Below are 19,613 nucleotides of genomic sequence, written 5' to 3'. Positions count from 1 at the left end.
GGCCTAAAATTCAATCGCTAAATTCTCGGTTCAGAGTGGATCAATTTGACTGAAATTTTCAGTAAATTCCCTTTTACATTATGTAGTTTTTAACTATTATAATGAGAACTGCCAGTTCTTTATTTATTCTCCCATAATGTATCTTTTAACCAAAATGAATTTTTCACAAAACTTTGATGGTTGTTTATTTTTAAATAATTACACAATTACACAACAATAGAAATTTACAAAACAGAAGACAACTTCATGTTTTCTAATATCTGTAGTTTGTGCCCGAAAAATGGAAATACATTGCCCGTACATTGGATGACGTATCTATAGTTTATATATAATAGTAAGTGCAGGGGTACTGCACCACACAAAATTTACACAAAAACAAATACACGGACAAGACATCATACTCAGGAAAACACAAACAGACAGACAATTCAAAAAAAGTGAATGGATCCGGTGGGTAGCCGCAAGCGTCCACTGCACTGTACAGTTTGTAGTGACACAGACTTCACTCAAATTTGAAAACAATCAGGAATACAATCCAAAGAAACCATTGTGCAATGCCAACATGAGTCATGATCTGCTATATGCTACACGAAATACGAATGTAAGCATATGTAGTAAAATTCAACTATACACGTAACCACATCGGTGAAATGTATAAAAAAAAGTATTCTAAACCTAAATGCTCTAAAAATAGTCAAGAAACGTTTCAGTATTCAATACATATAGGGCACATGTTCCATCCGTCACAAAAACAAAACAAAAACAAAACTGAATACAAAGAAGAAAATAGGAAATGTAGACTGTCTCGAGAGACAGCCGTCTGCTGACTGAGTGGCGACGTTATTTTGGGAATGACGTCAAATCCTAGAAGGTGATAAAAAAAATCACAATAATAAGGGTGATAATCCTGATAAAATAACGTTAAAAGCTTATAAAAACTATAAGTTTTAGCGACTAATCTGAATTATTATTATTAAGTTATGTAATTGTACAATTTATAATATATTAATATAATACCCCACACAAAAAATGCAAAACAGGTATGCTAAAGAAATCATACTATGTAAGTGTATTTATAAAGGAATAAAAAATAAGGGAGGTAATTCATACAGGGTTAGGTAACTACAGAAAATCTAAATTAAAATTTAGATTGGATCACTATCCAGTATGTAGTCGGTTATATACTTATAAGAAATGTCAAACTTGGTATGCTGAAGAGATGGAAGTTTTGAAATTTCTTTTAAAATACGTAATTGTGTACCGCCTTTGGCAGTGCATTTAAAGTAAAGAGATTTTATTCGGGAGAGAAATAGTTCTTTATTGTTACATATTGTCAAAAATCGTAATGCCTGTGAATAGAAAACACTATATAGCGTGGTATCTGGTATGTTAGTTCACATTGGTAAACCAATAGTTTGCTGTATTATCTGATCCCCAACCTCAAATATGGCATTGTCAATGAGGAAATGTATGATGTTTTGAAATTTTTCTTTAACAAAAACTACAGTGTCGGCATTGCGACGTTTTGTAATCCTTTTAGCATCTTCTGCATAAATGGCCATCAAGTTTCTGCCTTTCCCGAAAGCTCCATTAAAGCGGGGTTAAATTTGCCTTTCAGATATCATTCAGTGTTCCTAGGGAGACATCATTCAGTGTTCCTATAGGGAGGACATCATTTAGTGTTCCTAGGGAGACATCTTTCAGTGGTCCTATAGGGAGGACATTATTCAGACATCAGGCGGACATACTCACAGCCCACTCGGCTTAAGGCCTCGACACCTACATCATGAGGGGTTCTTAGAAGAAGGCATGCCCACAGCCTCCTCGTTCAGAGGCTGTGATAGAGACAACATGCAGGGCTCCAAGAAGAACATACCTTTAGCTGCCTCGGCTTAGCGGCCGTGGGAGATCGCCATGTAGACTTAGAAAGAAGAGCATAACGCTACAAAACACAAGCTAAGGGAGGGAATTTATATTTAGCTTATATGGACTCAGACTAGCAATTATTTGCCCATTGACTTCATTGTTAAATGGCTGTAACATCACAGGCTGTAGCTCTTTGCTCAACATTCCGTTGGTTCCAATCTTTCTAGGCACAATGGAAACCACATTTGGCAATCTCCCCATCATAATTTTGTAGGGGGTTGACCGTTTAGATTTTTTGCTACGGGGATTTGAAGTTGACTGGGGTGAAAATCTCACTTCCGACACAATGATTGCTCTGCAGAAAGACACTTTACACCCCCAATCCCTCCGCTCTAATATCATCAATATTACCCAAAACTGCTATGAAATTGCAAATTTGATCCCTTTTCTCCAATTCTAGACCAAAAAGTCAACCAAATGCAGGAAGAGGGGATAAAAAAATTAAGGGAAAAATTTTCTATTTATAATTCGCACTAGTCTTAATCCATATTTAATGTCATAGCTTTGTATTCAGTTTCTTGTGTATAACCGTTGTATTATGGATATTATAAAGATATATAAACATAGTTAAACCGACAAAGCGTTCCAGAGTTAATTCATCATTGACGTTTTATACACAGCGTGGAATTTAAGTTAATTCATAATTAATCATAGCGCCACACTGGCAGATATTGCTAACATTGTAATACTTTGACAAAGTTACGTGGATATTAATTGGATAAAATCCGGTTCGATACGATCAATACGATTGCTAAGACTGACCTCAATATATGATAAGACCTGATAGCATCACCACGATTACTCCACGATTAAAACCACGATTTCAATCGTAGCACGAATCGTGATAGTGGGAACCTAGCATCAGGCAATATATTTAAAAAAGAGTACCTTCACAGACTTCCTCTACATGGCTTTACGTCCACGCCATTCTTATTTCCAACCCCGTTTGTTATACTATTTAAATAACAACTATATAACGTTACTCATGTGCGCCACGTCCCAGCATCTCACCTGTTTCGTCTAATCAACACGCTGGGGTTGGGTGGCTGAATGGGTAACACGTGCGCGTCTGCCATTGAGTCAAGTGGCATGGTTTCGATTCTCCGCCTGTACTTGACAAGGAGTAGGGTCGCCTATCCATCCTCGTGGGTTTTCTCCGGGTCGCCCGGTTTCCTGCTACTGCTAAAACTGAACCATATTTTAGTCCCGAAATGACCTAGTTTGTGTCGAGTGGACGTTAAACCCCATCTCCCCCTCCTCTCTAATCAACACGCCGACTGTGACGCTATGGTAGTAACTGTCTGTCAAATATTTTTAACAGTGGTCAGAAAATTAAATACTTATTTGTAAATTGGACACTCATTATCAAAATTAGTAAGTCAACTTTAAACTGGACACAAGTACAAATTAGATGATTTTTGGTGATTTTAAATGATTTTTAAAAATTGTTAAACAAAGATTTGATATTGAATGCATGTGAAAGAAATTGGTTCTCAATACACAAGATTAAATGATACCCGGGTTACAGTGTAATTTAGTGTTACTTAAGCCTCATATTCATGTCCATTTACATCGTTTTAAATGTTAACAAACCACGTGATCTGAAAAATCCCACACTGTATTGTTTCCATACTTATAACTGTAAATATACATATAATTTTAACAGTGGCAAATGTCAAGGCTTCATAACGACGAACGAAGAAATTTACAAAATGGAATACCCTGAAGACAACATGACACATTCGAATCAAATTGGGATGGGCCAACCTTATAGACACAGTTCACCAAATATTCCTACGAATGTAGGGCGAAAGTCTTTCTCTCCCTTTCCCTTTTCCTCCTTTTGCATTGCGATTTTTGTTGACCTTTTCCTGTAGAATCGAAGAAAAGGGTTTAAAAAATACATTTTCTGTCAGGTTTTGGTGAATATTCATGATTTTGAGGCGGAAGGATATGGAGAGTTGAGAGGTTGGTTAGGTTAAAATGTAGGGCAGAAACTTGCATGTTTACTAGTCTGTACTTCCAGAAAACCTAATACGTGCTTTTGAGCAAGAGGTTGCCACGTGTTGCTCCATGGGGGTAGAAAGCGTTCTACCCAACGAAAATTTGGGAAAAAGTAAGAGCCGGTCTAAGAGAATTAACATTAAAGTCAATGGAAACCATTGGTGATCTGTGGCCTTATGCTACGGTACACTGTGCTCAATTTGTCACGAGTAGATTTGTCAATAAACAGTGAACAGTTACTGCAAGGTTTGTGTAAGTAATAATCTCAACATATACCACAATGGCCTTACACGAAACAGCTATAACCGGATTTACACAGGTAAGTTGATATACTCATGAGTCATGACAATTATCGAGCTATAAAGTAATGCTGATGTTACGATTGGATTATATACTATATTCAGTAGTTATCTTAAGGCGTGTAAAATGTCGAGATGAGTTCTGTGTCAAGGTGTCCATTTAATCTCTTTGTGTCCTACATTTTAAAGCCGTGTCCTTTGTTATTGGGGGTGGGTAGGTTAGGTCTAAATATTAAGGCCAGCTGCATATTTGGTCAAATGTCACGAGATGTAAACAGGTCTAGCACTCAACCAAACCCTAACCCGTGAAATCACGAAGTCTATCATTCCTCCGCTGCTGTCCGGTCAAAATTTCTCGCATACTACACTGTATCGTGTATACCCGTCTGTATTAGCCCAGTTGCCCAGTCGGGGCAGATTACATTAAGCTATAAATATTGATGTTGACTGAGAACGTTCCTTGAGATTGTTCAGCATGGTCTCCGTCGGGCTCAGAGCATGGTTTCCCTGTGCAGGCTCAGAGCTTGATCTCCCTCAGAGCACGATCACATGTGGTATGAAGCAAATGAGAAGAAACACTCTATCGTTCCGGAGTCACACCCACACACCAATCCACCCCATCTCTCTCCCCTCCCTCTCCCCCGCCTTTTCCGAAACCACTGTGAATGGGATACAGACTTCAGTTTCTAAAAGGCCATTTATACGGAGTGCGAACGCGACCGCGATAACGACCACGACTGTAGTTAAGCAATCAAGTGATCGTGGCCATGGTCGCTCAATACAAACGGCCCGTAACAGATTTTTTTAAAAATTCTGTGTGAAGCATTAGGACTCAAAGAATGAATCCCATTGATCTCTTAAATTAGTTGTGAAGCATTGGAATCGCTGTGATGATAAACTCTTTTGATTTTAAACATTCTAGTACTTTCTGTTCCAAAGATATTACGTATCCAGAAAAGCTTATCAACGTGATATAGGTCAGATTCTGAAAGGCATAAAGGACCTTATCAAATTTGGTCAGCATCCACGTTTCCCTTTTGGATAAGGTGCTATCTATGGCATGGTCCATCTGCGCTAGCTAGCCAAGGTTACGATCGTGAAGCGAAGCGAATCGTTACCCTTGGCTAGCGGCGGTGGGCATAGCCTTGCATAGCCATCTTTACTTGCATAGCCATCTTGGAGGCGATACTAAATGTGTATGTAAAAATACAATCTTAATCTAAGGTGATTTAAGGTGCTTTATTCGTTTCTCAATTATTTAAAATGGCAATTTAGCACTTAAAAATAATTCAACAATCAATCTAGTAAAACACGGATCCTATTTCGTTTGGTTTTTTTATAGTTCAAAATTTCGTTTTACGTGTCTTCACAACACTAGGATCTGGAAGAGTTGTTATATAACAGGAATTCTAGTTGATGTGAGGGATTAGCCAATGAAAGGTCTGTTACGGCGAGTTCTTGGCGTGCTCTGCACGGAACTGTGGATAAACCCCTAGAAACGTCAACGCTGAACGCTGATTTATTAATCAATTCTGACGTCATAGGGTCAAAGGCCGCTGGTATGACCCCTGACGCGACATTCCATTACAACTGGTCAGATCTTTATGTAGTGTAAGCTATCGAAAATATAAAAAACCGAAATATAGATCTGTATTTTAATCAGATTGTTAAACAATAATATACAAATATAATCACCATTAATTTGTGTTGTTTTGTATCCTAGGGTAAGCTGTATGATGAAAACAGACCATCTTATACCGATAAAGTTGTAGACACTATCGCACAACAAATAGAAGATATACACAGTCAAAGTAACATAGGTAACAATAATATAAACTCTATTTGATTTCATTCTAAGGAGCTATATCGCTACTCTTTGGCACCAAGAATTGGACACAAATCACAACCCATATGTATTTAAACCGATTTAAATTCAATCGTTTCTGTTTTTACTCTAATTTCTATCCAGTTATGTTCGATTAAATACGCGAAGAGTCTCAATTCAATGGCAGCCTTTGGCGTCTGGTTATTCCAGTCTACATCGTTAGTATTCTCCTGTGGGGTATGTTTAACCTCGTTCATCGAGTCGCTTCTTTACAAATGGCGCTCGAAAGCATTCCTGCACGCGATTTCTGTGCCAATTTTAAAACTTTCATTTTGTCTTAAATAATGAAATCAGAAGTCCATCTTTTCACGGTAAGATAACAACATCATTGTTGATTTTCAATGTCGAAGACTGGGTGATATTGAGTTAGAGACTTACCGCCTTTAATGTACATAAGGTAAAAACACAAGATAGACTGGATGTTGTTAGAATAGGAGAGAGAGAGAGAGAGAGAGAAGAGAGAGAGAGAGAGAGAGAGAGGTTTAACGTCCACTCGACACAAGCTAGGTCATTTCGGGACTAACATGGTTCAATTTTATTTCATAATTCGCTTGCGCGTAGGGGTCTTTAGCAGTGGGAGGAAACCGGAGGACCCGGAGAAAACCCACGAGGATGGACAGGCGACCCTACTCTACTCCTTGTCACGTACAACCGGGGAATCGAAACCACGCCAGTTGACTCAATGACAGACTTTATGATACAGCGTGCACGTGCTAACCATTCAGCCATCCAAACCCCCTGTTAGAATAAGATACAAGACCGAAAATGGTTGTATTTCTTAGAAACTAACAGAACGCTCTGAATTGACGGAATTGCAATCGAGTGACGCGGAATTCAGTCCTGTCACAGTTCTGCCAGTCCCGGCCACGGAGGTGGCGTGGGTAGAATCGTGACGTAATTAAACACAACAAATATGTTTCGGCTGCATGGTTGGTTAAGATATTTTCTAATTCAGTCGACGCATGCGTTGTAGCCTGAAATAACCCTTTTCACTCGATTGTCACTATTTTTGGGATTGAGAGAATTCAATTCCGGAACGTTCAATCGAGTACCCCGCTATGTCCGCTGTGCCAAGTGCTCATGCATTCCTGGCAGCAGCCACATTAACGATTAATTATGACTTTTTTGGCTGTATATATGTGAAACAACTTTTAAGTTAAAGTAATTACCCGTCAAGGAGGGTCCATTCTCTAATGGGAGAACGCGTTGTGCAGCTGTTGTTTATAAACTGATGTTTTTTTTTTAGAATATGATGTGGTGGAACTGGGTGCCGGAACCGGAAAATTTACAAAACTGATTTGGCCAAAATTAAAGGTGAATTTTACTTAAAGATGAAACTATATAACAAATAATTAATATAATATAATATCCGAAGTCGATATCCTTTAATTGTCTGTTTATTATCCCCCGCCTTTCTAAGAAAGCAGGGACTATTAAAATGTGCCTGTTCGTTCATCTGTTTTGTCGTTCATCTGTCTGCCTGCCTGTCTGTACGTCCGTCACACAATAACTCTGCTTCTAGTTGAGCTAGAATGTTCAAACTCGGTGCATGTGTTTATTAGATGACTGTCCTGGCTGGGTTCGATGATTGGTAGATGCTTTGGGACACGATAACTTTTTTTCTAATTAAGTCAGAGTGATGAAACTTGGTGTATTGATTCATTACATCAATACCTGGACTACTTTCGATAATGAGCATTTTCGACTCAGGTTAAGCGCCTGTCACTCATTTGAACATATTTCTGCTTCAATAATGAGCATTTGCTGCTTGCGCCTTAAAAGATGTGTGTCATCTAATTTGGCGGGGAACATTAGCCTCGCTGTTGGCTTGGAACTTTTCGGACAAGGAAATAGACCCCAGGCGCTACTGATTAGGGGGCGACGCTCTTCTACCAAAAAAGCCTAAGGCTCCGCCAATTCTAGTGTGATCGACATGAGGAGCCACGGTGGCTCAGTGAGTAAGACGTTGGCTCGCTACCCTCGAGGTCCCGTGTTTGATCAGTGTGTTCGCGGTGAAAGTTCATCGGGATTTTCCTGCGTGGTTCCTCCTTGTCAGTGGTGCAGGACCGAGGGCCTGGCAGTGGACAATGTATACTCTAGTCGTACGGATGGGACGAAAACCGAGGTCCCGTGTACACGTAAAATATACCCCTGACAGTTGGAATTCGATATAAGAGTAGGTCGAAGCGCCGTTGTCCGGGAAAAGTTTCCTTCATAGCATACTGTATTGCGTATACCCGTCTGCATTAGCCCAGTTGGAGTAGAACAGTAGGACGTTAAACCCCTTGATTCTTATGAAGGTTGACATGCCTGTACCTCTGAAGTTACACTTCCAAGATGACGACATGCTCTCTTCCTGGGGCCTGTTTCACGAAATTTTAAGTAAGATAAAATCCAAATTTTTGTAATTTGATTGGATAATATTAGGTTGATTTAAGTGCTTAGCCAATCAAAATTGAAGTATTCACTAAAATTTGGATTGTATCTTTAGTTAAGATTTCGAGAAACAGGGACCTGGTCCATAGTGTAGTTCTGTACTTCTGGTTTTCCAAACAAGTAACTCTGTGTGAATTAGTAAAATTAAATCCAGTTGTATTTTATTTTCAGAATAAATCCTATTTGGCTACAGAACCATCGGAAGGATTTCTGGCAACACTCCAACAACAATGCCCTGCGATTAAAAAGATACAATGTACAGCCAGTGATATTCCTTTACCAGATAATTCAGTTAAAGTACATCAATAAGTTCTAATCCTCAATATGTTTAAAGTAGGATGGATAGATCTAATTATTAAGTCCTCCTGCAGATTTCGTCAAGTTTGTGCGATAGCTCAGTGGTAGAGCTCTAGACCGGCAACTTCTGGGCGAATAGGTGCCGTCATGTGTTTGATTCTCGTAAGGGTTGAGAAACGTTAGACCCACTGCCCGTGCTTTCTGGGGCGGGGGGGATTCTGTAAAGAACCCTCACCTCCCGATAACCCTAGCCCAAACCCACAATCCTTGTCAACAATCACGTGCCCTAACCCTGCTTACATCTCGTGACTATGGTGAAATCTGCAGGTGACCTTAGTATTCAGATCCGACAGGTTTATGATAGGGTGCCTTATCAGTTTTTCTGTATTCGGTTCACGTCCTTTCTTATTTTCGCCTGTCCAGCCTCGTGGGTTTTCTCCGGGTCCTCCGGTTTCCTCCAACTGCTAAAGACCCCTACGCGCAAGCGAATTATTGAAATAAAATTAAACCATATGTTAGTCACGAAATGACCTAGTTTGTGTCGAGTGGACGTTAAACCCCATTTCTCTCCCTCTCTCCTTTCTTATTTCACTCTCGTTTGCTTTACTGTTTCGTACAGCACATAAATTTTATAACATTTAGTAACGGGGCCTTGTTTGTTCATTAACATCTAGATAAAGGTGCCCAGATGGTACTCACGTGCCGTGCGCCAAATGCCAACACGCTGGCTAGGATGTTAGAAGAGAGACTGTCAGCTATTGTGTATAAATAAACACTTGGCTGATGACAGAAAACTACTATTATAGTACTTCTACATACTAATATCAATTTTTATAAGTATTTTGGGCAGTTATCGGTGCTCATATGATATTAATAATGATGTTTTAACATTTTAGGCAGTTATCTGTGCTCAATGCTTTCATTGGTTTTCTACACCTGAAAGTATGGACGAAATTAAACGAGTTATGTGTCAAGAAGGAAAATTGTGTAAGTGACTGCGACTGTGGTGCTTTATATTAACTTTTTAACAATCTGATTAAAACACGGATCCTATTTCGTTTCGTTCTTTATAGTTCAAAATTCGTTTTACTTGTCTTTACTACACTAGGGTCTGGAGGAGTTGTTATATAACCCGTGTTCTGGTGGATTAGCCAATGAAACGGTCTTTGGCAGTGAGTTCTTGGCGTCCGATGCACGGAACCGTGGGTAAACCACTAGAAACGTCAACGCTGATTGATTAATCAAGGTCTGACGTCATAGGGTCTAAAGCCGCTCGTGTGACCTTTGACGCGACCTCCGACTACAATTGGCCAGATCTTCATGTAGTAGAGGCCATCGAAAGCATAAAAAACGAAACGAAATATAGATCTGTGTTTTAATCAGATTGACTTTTTAATTAATGCATGGATCCTAACTGCTAACAAAACGTGACCAAAGGTCAATTGTCGATGTTTACACACCCCAGCCCAGCTCTCGGGCTATTATTGAATTTTGAAAGATAGGTTTCATCAGTTTTTCAAATATTTCCGCTTGAACCAGAAATAGTTAAGAACCACTGCGTTAAAGGGGAATTATCATGTTCCTGAAGCAACGACCGCGAGTTTTACAACACCTAGTCGTTGCTTCAATACTCAACAATTCCCAAATTTTTGCGCTCGTTGTGTTTATACGTGACTAATTAGCATTGTCCAATCAGGGGTCGTGGCACATAACACACTGTAAACAATGGCGGCCTCCATAGAAAAAGAAATAAACAAGTTTACAGCCTTTGTTGATCAACCATGATTTCCAGCAACCTTGACATTGATCGAACCTTGAACTTTGCAACTCGATTGTCACATGTAGACATTTTAGCTAGAAGCGCGATACTTGATAATCGTAACCATATTTTTAACGAAGGAATCTGATAGGATCACAAGCTGGGCTTATACCCAATCAAAATTAGTGCTAAAATATGCGGGGTATTACGTGAAGGGCTTGATAAGATGTACGTAGTTCAGGCGAGATCAAGCCTTCTATTGAAGATGGGGAATTATGGGAACGTACATAAAGAGCTAACAGTTCTCACTGTAGTAGTTAAAAAATAGAGCACGTGAGGAGAATATGCTGAAAATTTCAGTCAAATTGCTCCACTCAGAACCCAGATATAAGCGATTCAATTTTAGGAAAAGCCTCGATCATCATTACTAAAGTCGGTACGATAAAGAACAAAATCTCTATCATCCATTTTGACGTAAATCATCCAGCACAAAATGTATTCAAATCCAGTAAATGTTGCAAGCTAGCGATGGCATTAAGAGTTGATTATGGTCTTGTTTTGTTAATACATGTCTAATTAATAGTTTATATAACATTTTAGGCCTAAAGATAGACCTGTAATAGACAGATTTACTTCTTGTGTATTAAGTTTTGTGATTTGGTATGTTATTCCAGTTTTACTATGGAATGTGAAGGACACGTCTGTAGAATGGGTGGATACTTTCATTAAAATAATAAGACAGGATCAACCACCATCGCCTAATCATTATACACTGAACTGGAAGGAAGATATTGATAATTATTCTGGTTTCAAACTTCAACAACTTCTAGAACTGCCTGGTGTCGAGTTTGGTGTAAGTGTATATACATTAAACTTTTAGTTATCATCGCTTATACGGACAATGAACAAGTCATGCTTAGTGTTCTCTTGTATTACGGGGGTTGGATGGCGGAATGGTTAACGCATGCGTGTTGCATTATAACGTCTGTCATTGAGTCAAGTGGCGTGGTTTCGATTCGCCGCTTGTACGTGACAAGGAGTAGGGTCGTCTGCCCAACCTCGTTGACTTTCGCCGGGTTTTCATGTTTCCTCACACTAGCAAAGACGACTACGCGCAAGCAAATAAATGAAATAATATTGAACCAAATCAGCTAGTTTGTATCGAGTGGACGTTAAACCCCATTTTCTTTCTCTTGTTTTACACAATTCTGCTAAAATGGTCAGATTTTACATTTCCCAATATTTATTTGGGTATGTGTTACGGTAAATATACAAAAGCCAATAGCGGAACCTTGTTTTTTGAATTTGTATTTTCAGGGATCTGTAGATGATTTGATCAAGAATGCACAATCGGTGAGTGTAGTAGCTTCGATGCCAAAGGATGAACAAGAAAAGAAGAGTGAAAGAGTGCGACAATATCTGATAGACACTCACCATGATAAGGAATATATCCAAGTTCCGTTTAAAACAATGTTATGGGTATATTCTAAGGTATAACTGTATCAATAAAGATATCAATACATTGTTATCTAATTGTTATCAATACATTACATCTGGTTAATCCTTTGTAATTGTTATCCACTTGTATATTGTATATAAGGGTTTCTTATTGATTTTAATGGTATGCTGTTTAACTTTGAATGTCTTCCGTCTGTTAATTAGTTGATTGTTAACTATTTGTATATAACCTTCTGTAAACTGTTACATTGTATCATTGCTTGATAACAGTGAGAGTATCCTCATTGAAACGTTGCAGTTGTAAACCTAGTGAATGTTATCCATTAAAGGACAATATTGGTGCCAGTCATTATCACATATGTGATAGAACTGGTTAAACACGTTCCAAATATTATTTTATCACAGAGATCACTGCTACGATAGATGAGTAATCAATGTTTCAACAATAGGAAGTGACGAACGGAAAGGGAAAACACGAGTTATCCCTATATTATAACTGACTGAATTGACGGGTGATAACAGATACATGGGCGAATTTCTGCTCACTAATAATTCCTTCGAAGACCAAAAGTTGTTGTATGGGACTGTGAAAGGATATCTGACAATTCATAAACAAAATTGACTGTCACTAGATAAGAGAACATGAAAGAAAAATAGAAAAAGTCCGTGCATTACCATGTTTTTATAAGTAAAGAATGAATAAACACCCGTGAATGTACGACTGTTTCTATTTTTCTCGTGTTCTCTTATCTAATGACATTCAATTACTTTTTTGAATTGTCAGATATACTCTTACAGTCTCATATAACAACTTTTGGTCTTCGAAGGAATTTTTAGTGAGCACAAATTCGCCCATGTATCTGTTATCACCCATCACTTCAGTCAGTTATAATAGAGGGATAACTCGTGTTTTCCTTTTGCGTTCGTCACTTCCTATTGTTGAAACATTGATTACTCATCTATCGTAGCAGTGATCTCTGTGATAAAATAATATTTGGAACGTGTTTAACCAGTTCTATCACATATGTGATAATGACTGGCACTAATATTGTCCTTTAAGTTGTCAGTTAATTACTTCTCTCATCTTGTTAATTCCTTATTAATGATTAATCTGTTATATGGTTTCCGATTGTTATCTAAATATTGCACCACATGTTTGTTAAATATCATTATTTGCTTGATAACGATATCTGTATGTGTATCGAGACGTAGCCTGTTAATAAAATTCAGAAGTAGTATATCCATATAAGTGTTTTTAATTGAAGATATAGAAACAGGCGTGTCATACGTTGAAATATAACCTACATAGGATTAAAGATGCATTATGTAAGATTTAGATAAAGAGCTGACCATTCTTGTTATAATAGCTCATCAAAAATAGATAATGTAAAATGAAAATATTGAAAATTTAATTCAAATTACTTCATTCAGAGCCAAGTATGTGCCTAATTAATGTGTTGAAGAGAAAAGGCACACAAGCCAAATCTCCACCCAATTACCAGGATTACACTCTCCACCAACACAGATCGCAACTCACGGCAAACACTTTGCTACCTTACAGAGATTCCTTCTGTCGCCTTTTACGACACACAGGCCATACGAAGGATTTACTCTTATCACCCCCTACACCCCAAGGGGGTAGAGGGGACGACGAGGTATTGGTAGGAGCGTATGTTTCGATGTTTATCCACCTATAATTTTCAATATTAGCCACTTCTAAACAAACCCTATATTTGTGTGACAGATGTGCATGGTGGTGGTTGTCCATACTGAACTTAGGAAATAGAACATCCGTTTTTTGCTGTTTATCCAGCTTTCAAGACGCTGGTCTATTTTACGTTGAAGTGTGAGAGTAATAACCTTTTTTGTCCTGTAGCTAGGCAGAATTCGTTTACACTATTTTATTACAGAAATAATTATATTTTATGAGTGTTGTGTTCACTGCAGCGTAAAACCAACTGCATATCGTTATTATAAACATTATAATGTTAAAGAAGATCCAATGTCCTATATAATTATATTGTAATATACTTCCTTCTTTAAGATCATATTTGTATAAAATCCACGGGTTTCTCTGTATTAGTATTACCGCAGGTAAGTCGTAAAATTATATTATAGTATTTCCTAAAGGGTTATATAGAAATTAGCAAATGGAGAGTACATCGTAAATACACCGACTTTATTCGTTGTTTCTATTTAGGCGTAGAATAACAACCAAATCGAAATAAGGACTCGCTTCAAGATTCAACAATAATTATTCCGCCATGCATACATCAGACTTGGTTTCAAATCATGTTTCCCTGGAAAGAGATGATGGTCAGATTTACAAACTAAAGCCCCCCCCCCCTATCCCGTGCTATGTTGCGTCCTGGGTCACAATGATCCCAGGACATGGCTATTGTATAATAACCTAGTTAACATTTATCATTACTCTTACGTAAAGTTTACGTCATTTTGGTTAGCGTCCGATAATAACGTTTATTTTTTTACGATTTTGTAACTTTTTTATCGATTTGAATACTTGTGGATTAAATAACCATACCAGTGTGTGTACATTCTAACAATTGATAAATAGTTGGTATTCAAACATAAAAATGTGATAAATGTTATTAGTTATAAACTGAACGTTAATGGAACGTAACCGTTAGTTTATGTTTAGTTTTGAAACGTAAATCTAACGTTAGATTTACAGTTAGTTTTCTAACGTAAAAAGACGTTAGTTATCTAATGTAAATCTAACGACTGTTTTCTAGCGTAAATAGAAAGTCAGTTTAATGTTAGGATACTAACAATTCAATTACTGTTAGTTTTTGATCGTTAGTTATAATCTGAGCTTAATCTTCAATTAGATTTTAAACATGTCAGGATTCTTCCAATTAATTCACTTGCGTTACCAAATTTCTGAATTGTAAGCTTATGGTAGGCGTAATCCTAACATTTTAATCTCACCCACAAATAACGATAGCCACACAGGAGAGTGGTATTTTGACCAAATTTGATATGCCTTCTAGAAGTTGGACCTCTATCGTGTTCATATTGTTTCCGAAAAGGACGGTAATTCTGGAATGGAAGGTAGCAGAACAGTGAATATTTATAATGCTAAACATCGCCATTTGGTAAAAACCATTCTAGACCGTAGCCTTTTGGTAAAACCATTAAAACCATTATAGACCGTAGCCTTTTGGTAAAAACCATTAAAACCATTATAGACCGTAGCCTTTTGGTAAAAACCATTATAGACCGTAGCCTTTTGGTAAAAACCATTATAGACTGTAGCCTTTTGGTAAAAACCATTATAGACTGTAGTCATTTGGTAAAAGATGATGTACGGTTGTGGAATTCTGAATATCGATATATTTCGTCCTATTATTACCTCAAAATGCTTCTCAAAAAATATATCGTATTCTAGAAAGAGGAAAGGATAACTCCATAACAGAGGGTTACAGAACTATGTAGATCGGTTGGTTTCGTCCTTTCATTATCTCAAAGCTTCATACCAAATTTGAAAATAAATATCAGTTTAAAGGTTTTCAACAATAAAATGAAATGCAACAAAAATAGGTCCTGTATAGAGTCCGGCTATTCCAAGTCGTAATTACACTAAAAATATAATTACTAAAAAATTCCATTCAGTCAACTTATAAATATAAAGCTAGCTATGGCGTTATGTGTGCGAACACGATTGTATAATTTTATAATATTACAGACCGAACATGTATAATATGACCGAGGAGAAAGGGAGACCCAGATGTTTGTCGATGCCATAACCACTACTTCAAATGTTGGCATTCTTCAAATCAGCGTAGCAACCACACCAGTCCCCTTATGATGAAAATCATTTTAAAAATGCTTACAAATGGGGGGGGGGGGGGGCACTGGTGCTTTTTTTTATCATTATACGCATTTATAATTTTTGTCAGGGTGAAGATACAATATGATTTTCCCTCATTTGTCCAAAGTTATAATTTTAACAACTGTAATACACACTATATTAGGTAAGTATATGTATAGCATCACTATATTAGGTAAGTATATGTATAGCAACACTATATTAGGTAAGTATATGTATATCATCACTATATTAGGTAAGTATATGTATAGCAACACTATATTAGATAAGTATATGTATAGCATCACTATATTAGGTAAGTATATGTATAGCATCACTATATTAGGTAAGTATATGTATAGCATCACTATATTAGGTAAGTATATGTTAGAAACACTATATTAGGTAAGTATATGAATAGCACCACTATATTAGGTAAGTATATGTATAGTACCACTATATTAGGTAAGTATATGTATAGCAACACTATATTTGGTAAGTATATGTATAGCATCACTATATTAGGTAAGTATATGTATAGCAACACTATATTAGGTAAGTATATGTATAGCAAAACTATATTAGGTAAGTATATATATAGCATCACTATATTAAGTAAGTATATGAATAGCATCATATTGAACTTATTCATTAAGATAGACTTTATAATAGTTTGATATAAATCTTATCAAAGCCCAAGTTAATAACAAGCATTTATAATAGTTTGATATAAGTCTTATCAAAGTCCAAGTTAATAACAAGCATTTATTTATCATTGATAATAAATCTACAGTAATACCTAAACAATGACAGAATTTATTCACACTTTTGTTAACAGCATTAGATGTCTGTAAAGATATCAGCAGCGACTGTCAGCCATGTGATACCACCAAATATCCTATAGATGACGTAAATAGACAGAATTGTATGAGGTCATGTGATGTTTGTACAGGTATTATTTGTTGTTGTTTTTTCGTTAAAGATACATTTTGTAAGATTTAGATAACGAGCTGGTCTATGAATAGCCTAAACTAGTTAAAGATAATAAATACCCAAGAACTTGTGCATTTTACTCAGTGTGACTGGACGCCGAAAGTTTGATCAAATGATCTAATACAACCGTTAGAAAAATACTGGGTGCAGTTTTGATTTTACTGGTAAATATACATTACTATCTAAAGGGCCAATCTCGATTACTTTTTTGGATCATAAAACTGCTTAATTTTGTGTTAAAATTCTCTACCTCAGGGCCGAACATCTAACTCAATATACGGGATACATTTTCAAACAACTTTTGGAGACCGGTGTTCCAAGTTGTATTATACGGCGTCTAGAAAAAAAAACAGACTTTTATTTTATAAAAATAAACTGTATGTGAAATTTACCTTTTGTTATCACTGTATAGACCTATAAGGGAACGACAAAGTAAATATACCATTCCGCCATATTTTGGCGTTTAAATTTCATACGTACACTGACTTTTATTTCTGAGACCCTGTTAAAAGCGGGATGGTCACTTTAAAATAAGACACGTAGACATTCATTATAATAAATATGATATATTTACAAGTTACTAACGTGGCTTATAATAAACCAACCAACCAAAGTTCAACCTATACTGAATATGTTGGGGACCCTAGATCTTTACCATCTCATGCTGTAGATGGTAACGTCAGCCAGGTATGGGGTGGCACCATGTCATGTACCCATACAAAGACAGGTTCTCCGAGCTGGTGGTGTGTTGATCTACAACAGATTTATAATATTGACAGCATCAAACTATTTAATAGAGAAGGATGTAAGTATACATCAAGTCAAGTCAAAGATTACATATCTAATGTCAAATATCACTTAGAAACATTCTTAAAGAACCTAACTACAGCCAATGATTGTTATACAATATTTACTTTTAACAAAAGGCATGTTTCAGATCTTGTTTCCGTGGAACAATATTACCCCTCTGGGATGTAATGGGTGATACGAATATATCCTTCGCATTTCCTACGTGTCTTAAAAGGCGACTAAAATGAACCCTGTAATGGGGCAAAGAGTTTGCCGTGCGTTGCGACCCGTGTCGGTAGAGAGTGGGGATTTGGCTTGCGAGCCCCTTTCTCTGTAACACATTACTTTGTCCTTGTATCCAGTCAGTTTTATTATGAATTATTGGATGTTGTTGTTTGTTTGTTAGTTGTATTTTACGTCCGCTTCCACCGAGGTGATATCGCAGACAAAGAATTATTGGATAAATTATGATACAATTTATATATAAAGGCCCCGTTAGTAAAGATGGATTAGTGAAAATCTCAGTTTTGATTTAATCTACCTAGTTTTTACCATTCCCAGTTACATAATATATTAAAGTTCATGCTGGAATAACACGGGGAAGAATAAGTGTCCAATTCTATGGCTCCCGTACTCAAAAGATAATTGAAACCAGTCCTCTATCGTCATAAAAGTGATTCTAAAAATTTTCAAACTTCTTGTTCCATTGACGCCCAAATATACGATCAATTCGTTATGTTGTCTAACTATATAAATTGTTACACAACGTACTACATAACATCTCTGACAATGGTTTTGGTTTGGAAGTTGGAAAAAGATGTTATAAAGAATATTTTATATTTGACAGATGAAGAAAGACTAAGTGGGTTTGAGATAAAGATAAGTTCTGGTGATCAGTGTGATGAGTCGGGATTTAATTCATCTACATCATGTTATAGAAATACACCACCAACAAACCAGTCTATATATAATATAGAAAGCTGTAATCAACAACAATCTTTATCAGCTAGAACTGTTTTTGTCAGTGTTAATAATGAGGTGGCTACGCTGTGTGAAGTTTAAATATTTACTGGTAAGATATGATATATAACATCACTGGTACAATATGACATATAACATCATCTACAATATTTACTGGTATAATACAACATATAACGCCATCTACTATACTTACTCGTATCAAATACAACATATAACATCATCTACAATATTTACTGGTAAAATACGACATATAACATCATCTACTGGTATAAAATACAACATATAACATCATCAACAATATTTACTAGTATAATACAACATATAACATCAGCTACAATACAACATATAACATCATCTACAATACAACATATAACATCATCAACAATATTTACTGGTATAATACAACATATAACATCAACTACAATATTTACTAGTATAATACAACATATAACATCTGAAGCGAGACATTTGACCTTGGTGCTAATATTACCTTGACGTTAACCAGCATTAAGATGTAACACCAATAAAACAACATAACATACACTTAATTTAATCTTAACACTGGAATTAAAATGGACATCAATAGTCTGGGAGCTAGCTGACCGGTGTACCTAATCTTGCGGACAAAATCGTGTATTCTGCGGATATAATTGTTTCGAGCGCAATTTGTAATGCATAAGACAACGCAGAAGTAATTACACATGGCTGGAACACAGACGATAAAATAATAGATAAAGGAAATTCATGTAGAATGGATTAATCAGGTGCGACTGTCGTTGAATTAAGTCTGTTCACGTAATTGATTATAAATTGCAATAACAATGTTTAAAATATGGTGTAAATAACTTTACATACACTCACGTTACATTAACATGCTTTTAGCCAAATTTTCGTCTATTTTGAGTATTATTCGGCAAAATACGCGAAGAGTCTAAATTGAATGGCAATCTTTGGCGT

General features: G+C 36.6%; 1 long non-coding RNA gene across 1 annotated transcript; it reads left to right on the top strand.

Annotated features, from left to right (window-relative positions):
- Positions 1 to 4,123: 4,123 nt before the first annotated feature.
- Positions 4,124 to 12,833, top strand: LOC126817524 (uncharacterized). The gene is made up of 7 exons (XR_007679040.2): positions 4,124 to 4,249; positions 5,953 to 6,049; positions 7,361 to 7,428; positions 8,722 to 8,847; positions 9,744 to 9,834; positions 11,281 to 11,459; positions 11,924 to 12,833. It is a non-coding gene; the product is annotated as an uncharacterized LOC126817524 (long non-coding RNA).
- The last annotated feature ends 6,780 nt before the right edge of the window (positions 12,834 to 19,613 follow it).

This window comes from Patella vulgata, chromosome 4, assembly GCF_932274485.2.
Source record: "Patella vulgata chromosome 4, xgPatVulg1.2, whole genome shotgun sequence".
Lineage (NCBI taxonomy): Eukaryota > Metazoa > Mollusca > Gastropoda > Patellidae > Patella > Patella vulgata.
This window is presented reverse-complemented; position numbering and strand designations above follow the sequence as displayed.